Here is a 15,081-nt window from a genome sequence, read left to right on the forward strand (position 1 = left end):
TTACTGACTCAAGATGAGGGAGGAAAACAGGGAGCTATTGGGTTGTAGGAACGGTAAGACAGGTGTGTATGAGAGAGAGGTGGGGGAAGAGAAAGAGAGAAGAGTCCCTCCTCTCCTTTAAAGTAGAAACCTGGTGGACAAGGGAATCCCCACAGTCGGTCTGAGACACGGTCTTACACCTACACCACATCCCAGGATTCTCTTCCCATGCCAGATGTATGGCTATTTCACCAGGAGACACAATCCATTCCAGAAACTGGAAGAATACTTCTGAGCAGTACAGGAGACAAGAGAAGACAGTGCTTTAGGGTCACATAGGTCCCAATTTCCATCCCGATTCCAAGTTCTGCCCCACTTAGGGCAGGATCTCAGACCAGTCATTTCCAAGTCTGAGCTGTAGTTTTCCAGTCTCTGGGTAGAGTGAGGATAGGCTTTTCATTTTTGATATGGCTCGCTTCATGAGTTCACATGTCAGCCTTGTGTAGGGGCCATGCTCTTCTCTGTATCTTTCCAACCTGAGTGTATGTGCTGCCAAAGCCAGTGCAACGGGATAGGTTTTAGGATGCTCACTGCTGCTGCCTAGTTGTACAAACTGGAGCAAGCTATTTGGCCTCTCCGAGCCTCAGTTTCTCCCATGTAGGCTAGAGAGCCACATGCTAGCACTGTGGTAAGTGTAAGAACCCATACGTAAGTCTGGCACTCATGCCTGGATTGTGCTTTTCCCCAACCCCAGAAGCAGGAAACTTAACCTTGAGGTGAGATTCTGAGGTTGTTGCTGAATAAATAACTCACATGTTCAAAGAAACCAGGATCTATTCCTTGTACCCTGAATCAACAGGCAATCGCCCATAGAAGAGAAGCTTCATTTTTCCAGCTGAGACAGTGCCGTGAGAGTGGATCCTTATGCCCCATCCAGGGTCTGCTATGATGGGAAGGTGCCAGTCACTTGGGGGCAGGCGCTTCTAGAGAAAACTTCCACAGCCCCACATACCTTATGCCATTCCCATTTGGACAACCAGCAGAAGGAAGAGTCAGAGCCACAGGATGTGAGGCAGAGTTTAGTCTTATGTAAAAGAAATACTTGTGTGTGTGTGTGGTTGTTATTGCTGGTTTGTTTTGCTTCCTTCCATTGGCAGCATTGGAGATTGAACCCATGGATTTGTACATGCTCAACAAGTGTCCTACAGCTGAGCTACATCCCCAGACCTAGGGAACAGCAATCAAAGACAGCTGTGTTCATGCATTCACCCAGAGAGGCTGAGTGCCTTCCAAGAGTTGAGCAATTTCATTACCAGGTAAAAGGGGGAAGCCAATTCTAGGCAGGTCTTTGGATTAGAGTTTGGTCTACAGTCTAGCGTAATATCTACCTGTGTAGAATTTCCTGCAGTCCCTGCTAGTTCTGATAGGGGAGTTGTTTCATCAGGGAAGCAAGCAAACATAAGGATGGAGTGCATAAAAACACAAAAAGCAAAAAACAAACAAATTAAAAAAAAAAAACCCAAGATCATCTCCAGTCTAACTGAATCAGACATCAAATAAATTGATTTCGGGTTCACCTGCAAGGTTTTAGGTCAAAGGTTTTACAAATCGTTTGGAATGCAGAGGCAAGTACCGCAAACAAGTTTTTTGAAGACCAGGAAGCAGCGTCTGGGGGTGGGGGCACTCCGTTGACTGCAGCTCATTTCAGAACGAAACCCAACACTACAATTCGATGTCCACTTCTTATGGCCAGCACAGACAAGCCATCACTAAAAAACAATGTGTCTCAAAACTTTGCCTGGGGTGGCTTGGCCCAGGCTTCAGAGATGGGAAGTATTAGTTAAAGACTGAATCTATCCTCCCTGACCCTTGATTATGGCTTATAAATGTGCTTTTTGGTGGGCCTGGGTAATTAGTGTTTGTGTTAAGCAGTTACGGGGTTAAGTGCTACCAGGGGTTTGATCTGGGCTGACAGAGCCGGAGTGGGGTGGTTGCTTAGCAACACCACCTGTAGCACGTTAGGCCGCCAGTCAGCTTTGTCAACTTCTAGCAGAGGCTTTGTCGAGCACAAGATGGGGGTAGGGAAAGGATTTAGGGGGCACAGAGGTGGAAAGCAGGACAGGGGAATCTTAGGTTGGAAAGGGCAGTAGATGGCAGAGGAAATCAAGTGCTTCTGTGAGTCCTCTGTTTTCCATAAGCTGGGAAACAAGTAGCACCAAATGAGTCCTTAGCATGTCCCCTCCCTCTGCCATCCAAAGAAGCAGACACCCCTCGAGGACCCTGGAGCCCCACCTCAAGGCGCCTCAGGGCTCTGTGACTGGGGGAGGGGATTGTGGGCAGGTGCATCTGTGAGTGTTTTCAGACTAAAGAGGAAAGGAATCACAGAGAACAAAAGCAGACGCCCCGAGAAGGGAAAATCCTCACCCACTTTCCCTGCTGGCACACCTCCCTATGCATTCCCCAGGACAGCACCCTAAGCTTGCATGAGCCATAACTGCACAGCATTCAGCTCACCCTCCACTACCACCCCCAATCATTTTTTTTGTTTCTTCAGCCCAGAGGGCAAACATTATAGCTGCTGCCTTGATAGAATTCATGGTCTGGTGAGCCCCTGGCTTGTGCCAGCATTCCCAGGCTGCCTCTGAGTGGGGTGGGGGAAACAAAAAGGAGTCTATCAATATGTAATTCCACCCCACCCTCAGCAATCATTAGGCTTGGGTCAAATCCACCTCAGTTTCTTAAATACCATGAAACCTTGGGCCCAATCTCTGCCCTGCGACTCAAAGTCCAACCTCTACAGGGGAGAATAATGATGCCTGCTCCCCTTACCTTATAAGGATCAAAGGAAGCTGTCTAAGTACAACATGTGACTCAAGCTATAAATCCCCCTATGTCTCTCAGGTCTTCTGAGCATTGGGTCTGCCACATGTCCTGTTGCTGGGGAAGTGTCTATTCAGTGCTTCTGTTCTAGGTCCACTGGTTCAAACCCAGCTCCTGGGCCAACAATCACTGTAATCATGGGGTTAAAATTCAGAGTGCTGACTTTCAGAAGACCTTTTGTTTATCCACGACCCACTGAGTATCCACCACATACACCAGCAGGCACTTCCAAGGGAAATGAGAGAAGCCGCAGAACCTGGCTTCCCAACCCACATCTACCCCCTCTCCCTCCCACAAACCAAAGCTGCTCCTTTTACATTATCTTCTAAAGCAATCTAGTGTTGGGAGGGTGATTGTCATCCCAGGGGACAACCAACAAGTACTAGCCTGTCTGGCCATATCCAACCCTGCCTGTCTATACCCCAAGCTTTCCATTATAGCTGAGAGGAGAGCAGGAAAGTCTTCTTTACAATACTGAAGTTAAAATAGTTCCTCCGCTCACACTTTACACCACATACGATTAGGTACTGCATATATCTACATATGTGCATTACATACGCATGTATATGCACACACTGAACACATACACATTTATATGGAGAGTGATAAACATGCATACATATAGAAACAAGAAATTTTAAAGCTCCATCAGTTGCTGAAGTAGCAACTCACCAGCCCAGAATGCACCAAGACTTCTGCATGGTTGTATGGGTTTCTGCCTATGTGGCTGTGAATTCACAGATAACTCACCACACCCAAGGTAACACACAGTGTGGGGTGTATTTGCACACGTGTACATGTGAGGGTGTGTGCAACTCTCTCCTCTCGCTCTCTCTCCATAGCTTGCCTGCTCTCTGTTGTGCCGTTATTTTTGTGCTCTGGGTTATATTTAACTCAAGTCATAATATTTGGGGGGTTGGAAGCCTGCTGTTTCACCAAGAAAGAAAGCATTTGAATATTCTCAGTTCCAGAGAATTCCAAGGGCTCCGGGAAGAGAGTGAAGCGCTTGCCCCAGATTTGTCTGACACATCACGGTCACGTGGCCTCCATTAGTGGATGACTGAGGCGTTGAGCAGGCAGCCTAAAGGAATGTTGTAGAAACGATGAAGAGGAGCCCTGAGTGATGTCAGCAGGCGGGTGATGCCTCTGGGTGTCCCAGGGCTCTCACCCCCCCTCACCAGCCCACAGGGAGGGGAGCTCTAATTGGCAATATTGCCTGCCTTCTCACCAAGCCCACCTCTAATGTGCAGGTAGAGTCCCATGTGACATGGGGATAGACACAACTCTTGTTCAGCCTACAAGGGGATCCCATCCTGATTCTGGGGGTCTGCACGTGCACTCAAAGAAGCCCCCACAAGATAAGCGTGAGACATGGCACATGTTGTCCACAAAATTGCATAGAAGATGGAATCATTCATTGCCTTACAATGTAAAAATGCGCTTGTGGACAGGGAAAGGCGTTGGTTTTTTTCAGATGCTCTGGACATCTTGTGTTAAATTCTGAGTTTCTACCTTGTCTGAAAGTTCTTTCTGTGATGTGGTAGGATATTCTGGAATCTATTTCTCTGGGAGACTCGACTCTGCGTCTTTCCTGCCACTTTTCCCTGAAATGGACGGAAGTTTGGGCAGGTTCCAAATCACAGTGAGGTGGCTTGAGCAGATGGAGACGAGGACAGGCCAGACTGTGCAGGATCTTGTATTATGACATCGAACAAAGGCAGCCCTCAGTGTCGGAGAAGAGAAGGAAGTGCCACATCTCAGGATACCACACACTATCCATCCCCACATCCATGACAGCAGCTGCCTGACACAGGCAGGAGGCTCCTGGAAATCACCTTCCATGGATGCTGAGGGTCTTGCCAGGTAGAGGGGTCCAGGAACAGAAGCGAAGGACTCATCAAGCCGCCATCTCATCTCCAGCAGAGTTGGAGCACTTGCCTCACATTCATAGGAACTGACATATGGTATAATTTTTTTTAAATCTTCCAAGTTCCCTAGGCAGCTTTGACGTGAATATTAATACTAACATAATTTCATGATGATTAGAGAACACAATTAGGGGCTATTAATAATGACACAAATAATGACATTTAAGACCTCATTTTAATTTGAGTAATATTCTGTCTGGTGGTATTTAAACAGCTCTGTCTAGCACAATTAGTACAGGCTGGGGTGCAGTCACTGCGCACAGAACCTACTGGTCCACCTTCATTGCAAGGGCGAAAGATAGGGGGCGGACACTACCCCACTCCTGCAATGTTTACAGAAAACTGGTATACAGATTTCAAGAATCCAAACTGGGAAAGACCACTAAACCATCTGTTGTTCCCTCCTGAGGCAAAAAACCTTCCCAAGAGTGAGCTATGGTGTTGTCTCCATGATTGCTTTGAGGGACACCTAGGCCCTCAGTAAAGCAACCTTCTGGGTGTGCCTGTGAGGGCGTCTCCAGGGGATGATTGACAGCAACTAGAGTGGAAAGAAGATCCCCCTTGAATGTGGGTACTACCATCTAATAGGCTGGGCCTAGATGGAACAGAACCAGGAGGAAGAGAAAACCCCTTAGCAAGGTTCACTCTGCTCTCTGTTTCCTGGCTGCCAAGAGGTGAGCAGCATCCGGTCACATTCCCCTACCATGATGTTTAAGTTCACCAGGCCCAGAAATAATGGAGGGAAGTGACCACAGTCAAAGACCTCAGAAACCATGAGTCAAAATGACTTTTTCCTCTTGTAAGGAAAAGTGCAAGTGTCCATGTATTTAGCATTTCACTGGAACCCTACCAAACCGAAGACTGTGGCTTCCCCACTCAGTTTCAGATGTTTCAACACCCTCTCCTTCAATAGCATTAATTTATACCTATCAGATCATATGTAACATCCTACTGTGATGATCTTTTTACCTGCCCTGCCTCCCCAATCGCGTCACCGTTTGAGGGGTGGGGCTTTGGGCTGTTGGCCTTTAAACCCTCAGCTTCCAGGTATACCATGGATACTCAGCATGTACTTGCTGAATGAGTCAGTGGCTAAAATGCCTATCCGTTCTTCCCTCCCTCCATGGAATACTGTTAAAAGTGGAGTCTCTTTATGGCATCATACACATGGAGCTCTGAAATGCAGCTTTTGGATCCTCATGGCTAACAGCACAATGTAGGAGATGAGTTAGCCAGCTGTGGAGTGTGCAGAAAGGAACTGTCTGTGAAACACAAAACATCAGTAAACAGAAGGCAGCCAGGGTTCCTTTCAATGTACATGAACCAAAGTCCTCAGCTTGTGACGTTACCAACAGGAGTAACGCCTAATGCCATGACATGCTCTGGAGTGGTCGAATCAATACGAGAATTTGTTGATAAGCCAGAATTGGAAGCTAGATTTTCTCCAGTTTAGGTCTCCTAGGTCAGAAAAAGGAGAACCAAAACAATAAACTTCCTGATGAGTGAGAATTCAGAATGAAAGAGAATTAGGGTTAGGGCTAGTGGGATGGGAGGAGGGAAGAAGGAAAGTGTATCTTTTGAGCATTGATCCTGTGCCAAGCATATGGTTTACTGAATGTCCATGCTCTTCTTTGATCTTGGAAATCATCCTGTGACATACTATTATTATCCCTAGTAAAAACCCAAGTTCAAAGATGTTAGAGTCTTGTGCCTGGTGGCACAGGGGTATGTGGCTGGGCCAGCCTTTAAACCCGTGACCTCCCGATTCCAAATCTGCTGATTGTAACCACACACTGAGCCAGCACAGCTGGCTGAGGAGGGCTGAGACCTCATGGGAGGCTTGTGCCACCGAGGGGGAAGGCCACCTGCCCACAGACATCAGAGAGCTTGTTGATGTCCCTCCTGCCTGAGGATCCTGCTGAGCTCATGGGACAAAAAATGGAAATCCACTGGCCAAGGGCCAGTACATGGAGCCCTCCAGTTGATGAGGGCTGGAGGCTGGCCTCCTGGAACGAGTGGCACTGGACATGCCCAAAGACAGGGTTGGCAGGTGGCCAACGCTAGGACAGGCTGATGGTGTCTTGGCAGAGGCCAAAGAAGCTGCAGAGAACAGGGCAGGGCCTGTGAGCAGTGGGGGAAGTTAAGTGGAACTCCTTCTGGGTAATTGACTCTGTCTGCCCATAGGACCCCTGCCAAGCTTAGGCAGGTCTGGGCCCAACATGCTGCAACCTGTCTGGAGTCTGCTCTGCAGAGGCAGAGTGCCTGGTTGACAGCAGGCTGGTAATTTTGTGCTAAGACTCACCCCTTTGGTTGCAAGCCTTCCTTTTGTCTGAAGCCCTGATGTAACTCAGGAAACCATCTGAATGCTGGCCAATAGTAAGCAGTAGCAACCATGGCAGAAGCAGCAGCAGCAGCAGCAGCAGCAATGTAGGCACCGAATAAAGGATAGAGGATGGATGGGGAAGACACCAAGCTGCACTTCCCTTCTCACCAACAGTGATGGCTGCATACCACACCCTCCCACACTGGACTGGAGAGCCCAGAAAGCCCTGATTCCTGTAACAAAGGACTCTGACCAACAGCCCAACGCTCAGAAGTTTCTCCTTCTGAGACATAACTGCTTTCTACAGAGACCAACTGCTCGCCCAACTCCTCTTCCCTTTTCACTTAGTCCACATGGCTGGAGAAATCCTGTTCAGCCTGATACCCAGCATTTCCAAGGCAACAGCAGAAAACACACTCTGCTTAGACAGGGACCCGAAGACCCACAGGCCCTACCCATTTGGAAAGAAGTGGGAAAGGCACACAGAGGGCTCTGGACAGGACAGGACAGGACATGTGCAGATGGGTTTTCCTGGATCCCAGAATGGGGAAAAGAAGGAATGAGTCCAGTGTGAAGCTAGACTGCAAGGCTAGACGACTCATCTGCAACCCTTTCCAGCATTGCTGGGGCTCTGTGACTGTCACAGCTGTGACATTGATAAAAAGCTTCCTTTGTGCCAGCCATTTTTCTAAGTACTTCGTATGCTTATCTATTTGACTCTTATATAATCCCCTATGACAAGTATTACTCACCATTCCCATTGTATAGATGGGGAAATAGGTACAAAGCGAGAGCTGTGTAACAGAGTTACATCACTGGAGAATGGCAGAGGCCGAGATCCCGAATGTCCATTCTTCCTCCTAAGTCTAGAATAGCAACAAATTAGATCCACTTGCCTCAAGACTCTTGAATGCTGAGATTATAAAGGTGAGGCCTGCCTAGGTTATATAGCATAGCAAGTTCCAGGGATGCCTTCTTGTCTATAAAGAATCACAATGACAATATTATCCTTGCTTTCCCCTCAAAAACTTTTGAGGATCCTCCTACCCCTGTCCCATCAGAAATCTCAACCAAATCTTTAGTATGCCATGCTTTAAACCACTTCTGCCTCTGCATCTTTTTTTCCTGTTTGTTCTGCCGTGGTCTACGAGCTTTAATATTTTTTCTTCTCAGTGTTCCTTCCAAAGATGATTTGTGGGTACCCTTCAAGCCGAGTCTACAATGTGAGCCACTGTCTCCCCAGAACAGAGAACAGTGCAGAGCACAAGTCCCTGTCTGCCTCGCTCAGCTCTTTGTTACCGACAATATCAACTTGAGGTCACGCAGACTCTTCAAATCTGTTTCTACCCCCCTCATGTTTTTCTCCTCCCAATTATTATATTTTTTCCAGGGGTTTGGCATTTCTAGTCCACACCAGGAAGCTGAAATTCTCTGGCAGCCCCGAACCACGGCTGCCACTGGTGAAGGAGTCAAACTGGCAAATAGAAATGTCACTCAATCATTTCCCAGTGTTTTCCTCTCCTTGCCCTTCCCTACCGCATATAATGAGAAATTCTTTTTGCCCAAATATTGTTTGAATTTCAAATACACAATTTCCCCCCAGGTGACCAGATGAAAAGAGAAGTCTGGTTTGCAACGTAAGACTTCTCTGTAGAAGTTGCATTGAGCGAACAGCGAAACGACATTTTTATTGAGTTTCTTGAAGTGACAGGGGCATACCAAGACAACTAAGCTCCTTTACCACTGTGGGGTGCTTAAATTATTTTAAGTGAATACCAAGGAAGCACCCTTCGAGAGACAAGAAAAGGAAAGAATTTTAAATGCAGCGAGGAAAATGAACTGCTTGTGGGATCTAACCTATCAATTCCCAACCATTGTCCTAGCAAGGACCCTGTGCAGCTCTGTCCCCAGATGGGCTTCTTCACAGGGTTCAAATCTCAGGAGTCTCCAGGAAGTAGTTCTCAACCTTGCCTGCATTTTTAGTCACCTAACAGTGTTTTAGGATCAACACTCCTGTCTAGACCCCACTCTGGACATATCAGAATATTGGAATGTTAACAAAAAGCTTTCAGATAATTTAACTGTGCAATCAAGGTGAGACAAGAGATATAGATTTGAATATACAACACCCTCTCCCCAAAAAATGTTAACATAAGAATACGGGTGTTCTGCTGGGGTATGAAATCATAACTTTCAGACAATGCTTGAAAATTTTCTGCAACCTAAAACAGGTTTTAGTTAATAGGTCTACAGTTTGGAGTTATAGGTCCTTTCTGGCTAGAAAATTATAGGTTCCTAAGACTATTATTAAGGGTTTGTGGTTAATGGAGAAAAACAAAAGGTAGGTCCCTGGCTCCTGAGAGAATATCTTGTATATCTGGATCTGAAAGAGAGACTGGCTCAAACCAGCACCATCTTGGCCACAGGGTGGATGATAGGGTACTGAGTTTAACCAGTGCCATCTTATCTTCATGGTAGAGTCAGGGAAATCCCACCTCCTAGGTAATGGGTATGTCTGAATTCCTAGAGGCAGGGAGCTTGAGAGTTCATGATCCAAGACTTGTAAGTCCCCACCCCTGTGACCCTGCCTCCTGACCTGACCCCATTTAAGCTCAGATAAGGTCAGCCTCCTGTCTAGTGTCTCCTAGTTCTTTTTCCAGTCACCATGGCATCCCACTTCAGCTCTCCACTGGAGTTGATCCAGTTTGTTGGTATTGTTTTTCTGCTCTTTTCTTTCCTCCCCTGGTCACGTGGCTCAGTTTTCTGACAGTGGTAAGTGTATTCAAGGGACTGCAGGTCTTGGTGACAAGAGTCCATCTGCAACCACTGGCTTTCCAATAAAGACTCCCAAATTCAGCTTCTCAAAACGTGGCTTCTCTGTTTCTGGTGACTGAGATCCTATACAACAGATCCACATAATAAAATGTTGTAAAGGTTAGGAAGGAAGGAACATGCTGATAGGAAGTAGGAGACCCACTTTAAAAAAAGTAGTGAGTCATTCTTGCAGGGAAAAACTAGGCAATTTGTTATTTCAACAGCCCTGCCAGTGGGTGAGTCAGCTGACAGCTGTGCCCGGTTTGGCCCACCGAGTCTGGCCATGAGAAGCCATGCCCAGAGAGAACATGGATTGCCTGCCCAGGATCACTTATTCTGAAGTTCCATCATCCCTACTGATCAGTGTGCTCCATACACTAGACAGACAACCGGATAGCAAGCATGTGTGCTAGGACCAGAGGGAGATGGATGAGGACTGACCCGCTGAAAATCCCTCCCCAAAGGCCTCTCTAGTGTTACTATAAAATGCAGGAATGGGGTGGGAGGCAGGCATGAGACTCCTGGGTCCTGTAAACATGAAAGGAAGAGGAGATGGGATAGGGAGAGAGCAGCAGGTATTTGCCAACCTCTTCCAGGCAATGGAGGGTATTCAGTTCATCATTTACCTCTTCCTGTCCTCCCATGCCACCCTCTCTCAGTCACACTCTTGCACGCGTGCACATGCACACACGTGCGCGCGCACACACACACACCAGGGGCCTGGCTGGATGACCGAGTTTGGACTCTGATAACAGGCAGCCAGGCCTGCCTACAGCACACTACCCTTGCCAAAAGGCAAGAGGGACAGCCTTGAGGACTTCCCATCCCCTAGTCAGCTGCCTAAATGCTCAGCCCAGCTCATGAAAGGGCCCCCTCTTCCTCTCTTTTCAGCCCTATGCTCTAATTTATCCTCTCCTTTGATAACCAACTCCAAACACATTCAGCGGAGGCCCGGGCCATCAGTGCACAAAGGCCTGTGCTCTCCAGACTGAATGGAGCACTTCACTCTTGGGGGGATTTCTATAGAAGGCAAAATCCACCCAACAAGCTATTACACTTAAATCAGACAATGCCTGAGGTGGCCAGCGTTAATGACTCAGCTAGCAGTGGGCATCTCTATTTAGAAGCTCTGGCCCCAGCATGGGAGAGCAACCTGCTGTCCTTCCCAGCCAATGCTCGCCCCTTCTCCTCCTGCTCCTGGACTAGAAAGGTGACCCTCTGTGTCTGCCAGTTCTCTGAATGCTGAGTGTTGATTCCTCCTAGGCCCATTTCTATTCTCCCCCAATTCCTTCTTCCCTGGTGGGGAGGGGGCCAGGAAGAATGGAGACATCCAGCCTGCCTCTTGTCTCTCTTTCATTCTGCAAGAGAGGAAATCATAGTAACTCTACAGTCAGTGGGTGTCAGAGCCAGGACTAGAACCCTCATCTCACTTGATTCACACAAGTGCTAATGTAAATTAGATGAAGGGCATAAAAGCACTTAGCATCATTCCTGGCACTCAGAGGCACTCAATAAATGTCAGCTATTGTTATTTGCTGTCGTACAGGCGGCATCATTTTCCTATCGTTCACTCAGCGATGTGTGGAGTGCCTAGCCATAGGAATCCAGTCTGCTGGTGTCTGGTATAAGAAAGGACTGGAGAACATGCCACAGCCATGTTCTTCAGAGGTTCTATGGTAGTGGGAGTCTCCAGTAGGCAATTAGAGAGGTCAATGGGAAGCTATAGCAGAAAGGAAGTTAAAAGGTCCTTTTGAAGGCCTTAGTTTGGGTTTCGAATGTAGGTTTTGGGGCTCAGTGAAGAGTTGCTGTCTCAGCTAAGACTGAAGGATGAGTCAAGGTTGATTGGGTGAAGGAAGAAGAGGTTGAGGGGACAGGATGAGTACCTAGAGTTTTCTAGGAAAAAGGAATAATCAAATGTGTAAAGATATGCAATGAAGGCAAGATGCATGCCAGGACACCTGGGTATAATGAAAGAGGTACAAGGTCTCATGCATGACATGGGCAAGCCTTGGATAGAGCCTGGACTCGGGTCCTGAGAGGTGAAGGACAGTCCCAACAGGACTGGCTGTGAGAATGGGGTTGGAGCAGGGCAGAAGTAGACCAGCCGGTGAGGCCCAGTTCAGCACTCGTTCAATGTCCCACCCAACACCTTCTTTGGCTTTCGTCATGAGTCAAAGCAGTCCCACACTAACAGAACTTGTGAAGGAGGAAAGACACTAAAGGAAGGGCTGTGGCCACTGAAACAGGGGAATCGAACAACGGCTTTCCAAAGTTGTTTGGATTATTACCAAAGAGTCTGCAGAACCACAAAATGAGGTGAAGATCCTACATCCCTACTGGCGTGGGCATCTTCGTTTCTCCGGCTAAGTCATCAGTAAGCTGTTTTTACCAGCCTCCAAATCTCGGCTTCCATTACTTGAAATCCACATCCTCTATTTTTATCCTGAGATATCTTGTTTCACACTTTAATGTTTATAAAACAAGGACAAATTGTTCTAGTCTAATGACAGAGCAAACACAGCTCATCAAAATCAGGTATCTTGTGCAATGATCAAAGGCATTTTGTCTTCTGGGGGTGTGTGTGTGTGGTGTGTGTGTGTCTCATTTTGTCTAAGTAAGGACTGTCCCTAACCAGGAAAAGCTGATTGGGAGCTGTGTTCCTGAGCTTCTCCATCCTTTTTTTTTTTTTTTTAAGTCTTTCTGTGTATGGCCTCTGCTCTTCAGGAAATCTCTCTTCCCCCTACCCTCTCCTCTCAAGCCTGCAAACAGCCACGTGGCTCTTTGCTTTGTCCAACAGCACTGGCAGCTATGCAGGAAAAGGCTAAAATTCCAAGGGTTTTGGGCAGGTGAACAAAGAAATAAACAAATTGAGGCTGTGGTGGGAGAAGAAAACCACCTCTGAGCTGTTTTTGGCTAGAAAATGTTCTCTATCTATGGCTGTGGGACACAAACAGCATAGCACCCAGAGGCACACAGCTGCACGGAACAATTCAAAAATTGCCTTGTTGGACTACAACGTGCCAATTTTTCAAATCTAGAGCCATTTTCACTATTACAGTGTGTGCAGCCTAAGCCCGGAGAATTTTCTTCTGGGAGGGAAAATTGATTCCGAGGTTACCATTAACCCCCATTATCACAGCACGCCCCATTCCAAAACCATTCTTGGGAACCAAGGGGGCTACAGAAAGCTACAGAGGCCCACAGTTGAGGTTGGTGGCTGACATCACAGGGGCTCACGGCCAAAGTCCATTAGCCCCATGTCTCCAAAGGGCATAAGAGAGAAAGAGAGACAGAGAGGGAGGGAGGGAGGGAGGGAGGGAGGGAGAGATTAGAATTGGGACGTGTGTGTTTCTGGGGATTCCTAGGCTTGGCTAAGTTTGTCCACATGCTCACTTCATTTAGGTGGGATGGGAACTTGCCCAAGGCTCACAGGTATGTAGACCTTTTTGTTTTGACCTAAAGTCCTCACCCATACTGACCTCTCTGGCAGGGCCCAGAGCCTGATAGTGGAGTTCTATCCAGAGGAGTTGTCCAGATACAGTCTTAGAAGCTGCTCACCTCATTCCTACCTCTGGGCTCAAATGTACCAGGTCCTCTCCAGTCCAGAAGGAAAAGGTGGCCAGTTTGGCCATTATCATAGGGTATTATAACCTCCTACCAAACCATCAACCCAGCCAAGAAAACACTCGCAGTCACGCCTCTGTAAAACAAAGAAAGAAACACAAATGTGTGGACAAGGGGGAGAGAAGGTGACAAAGGAAAGAGAGCTACCCATTCTCTTGATGTAATAAGAAGCATTTTTTTCTTCATTCTGATGACATCATAGTAGACACTGGTCTTGAATCCAGAAAAGCCCAAGGCTATCTTCTCTCAGTTGAACTTTGGATAATTTACTGTCTGTGGGCTTTGATCTCCTTTCTTACAGCCTGGAAGCAGAAACAAACACCTAGCATTGCTAACATTAAATGAGAAAATATAGGAAGGTGAATACATATATATATATATATATATATGGGCATTATATATCACATATGCATATCCATATGTAGTTTCTGTCAACAAAATGCTCATCCAATTTTGCATTCACAGATAAAGTGTTTTCATATGAACAAGTGCTTACTCTAGCTCTGGACCTTTAAAAGCCCCTCTCTCCACTCATCCCTATTCTTCATCCAGTGTCACTAATAAGCCACCATTACCCTGCAGAAGGAGGTCCTCTGCTTATATCTGCTGTCCTCTCCTAGATACAATGTCTTCCAGAAGAGTACAGGAAGGAGGGCCTTGACTGTGGGTAGAAGCATATGAGGGGAGGGGAAGAGAGAGAGAGAGAGAGAGAGAGAGAGAGAGAGAGAGAGAGAGAGAGAGAGAGAGAGAGAGAGAGAGAGAGAGAAACTCCAGAGGCAGAAGGTATACACAGTGCTCATTAGAACATTGCTCTGGCGGGACGACAGAGCAGCAGGGAGGAGAAGGCTGGACAGATGAGGGTCATGTGGAAGGGGAGGCTGAAGGAGGGTGGCCCCACAAACTGGGTAGTGGGTGCCTGGTAGTGCCCACAGACACCGGGAGGTTGACCTGTCTTAGTCATGGGGAGATTTGTGCCAAAGGGGAGGAGAGCGTGAGGCTAAGTGCTGACGGGACGTCCCTGTCAACACAATGTCCCGCCTGGCCAGGCCTTCATATATAAAGATATTTAATGAATTAGTTAATTAATGAGAGGAGTTTGATTGATAGATCATATGGCGCTCGCAGCAGGGTGAGTCTGACCCCGATATTGCTGCCTGGGCCGGAATCCGTCCTCCTCATTGGTCGAGAGTGCAGTCGCTCTGGCAATTTGCATGCATTTAATGTAGCTCTTTAATAGGATGTAATGTTAGCGAAAGCCAAAAGCTCAGCAGCTGTAACTTAAAAGACAGCCCCATTACTGCGAGCCTTATAATTAGGGTACGAGGGAGACTCGGTCTACCATATGTTAAACTCTTTTGAGGTTAATAGCTCTGTAAGATTTTTGCAATTTAAAAAAAAGAAAGAAAAATTTACACTTGAGGGATGATGACGAGGTCTGTCAATGGTGGCTCTGTACTGGAGAGAAGGGACGAGAGGATCCCATATGCCACAATACCTCCATTTCTTGGGACAGCACAAAGTATCCCTTCTCCT

The 15,081-nt window shown here is 47.2% G+C and overlaps 1 non-coding gene across 1 annotated transcript; it reads right to left on the bottom strand.

The window, feature by feature from the left end:
* Nucleotides 1-440: 440 nt before the first annotated feature.
* LOC150045542 (U6 spliceosomal RNA) lies at nt 441-544 on the bottom strand. The gene has a single exon (XR_016532890.1). It is a non-coding gene; the product is annotated as a U6 spliceosomal RNA (small nuclear RNA).
* Between the last annotated feature and the right edge of the window lie 14,537 nt (nt 545-15,081).

Source organism: Megascapheus bottae, chromosome 27, assembly GCF_031878675.1.
Source record: "Megascapheus bottae isolate mThoBot1 chromosome 27, mThoBot2.hap1, whole genome shotgun sequence".
Taxonomy (NCBI): Eukaryota; Metazoa; Chordata; class Mammalia; order Rodentia; family Geomyidae; genus Megascapheus; species Megascapheus bottae.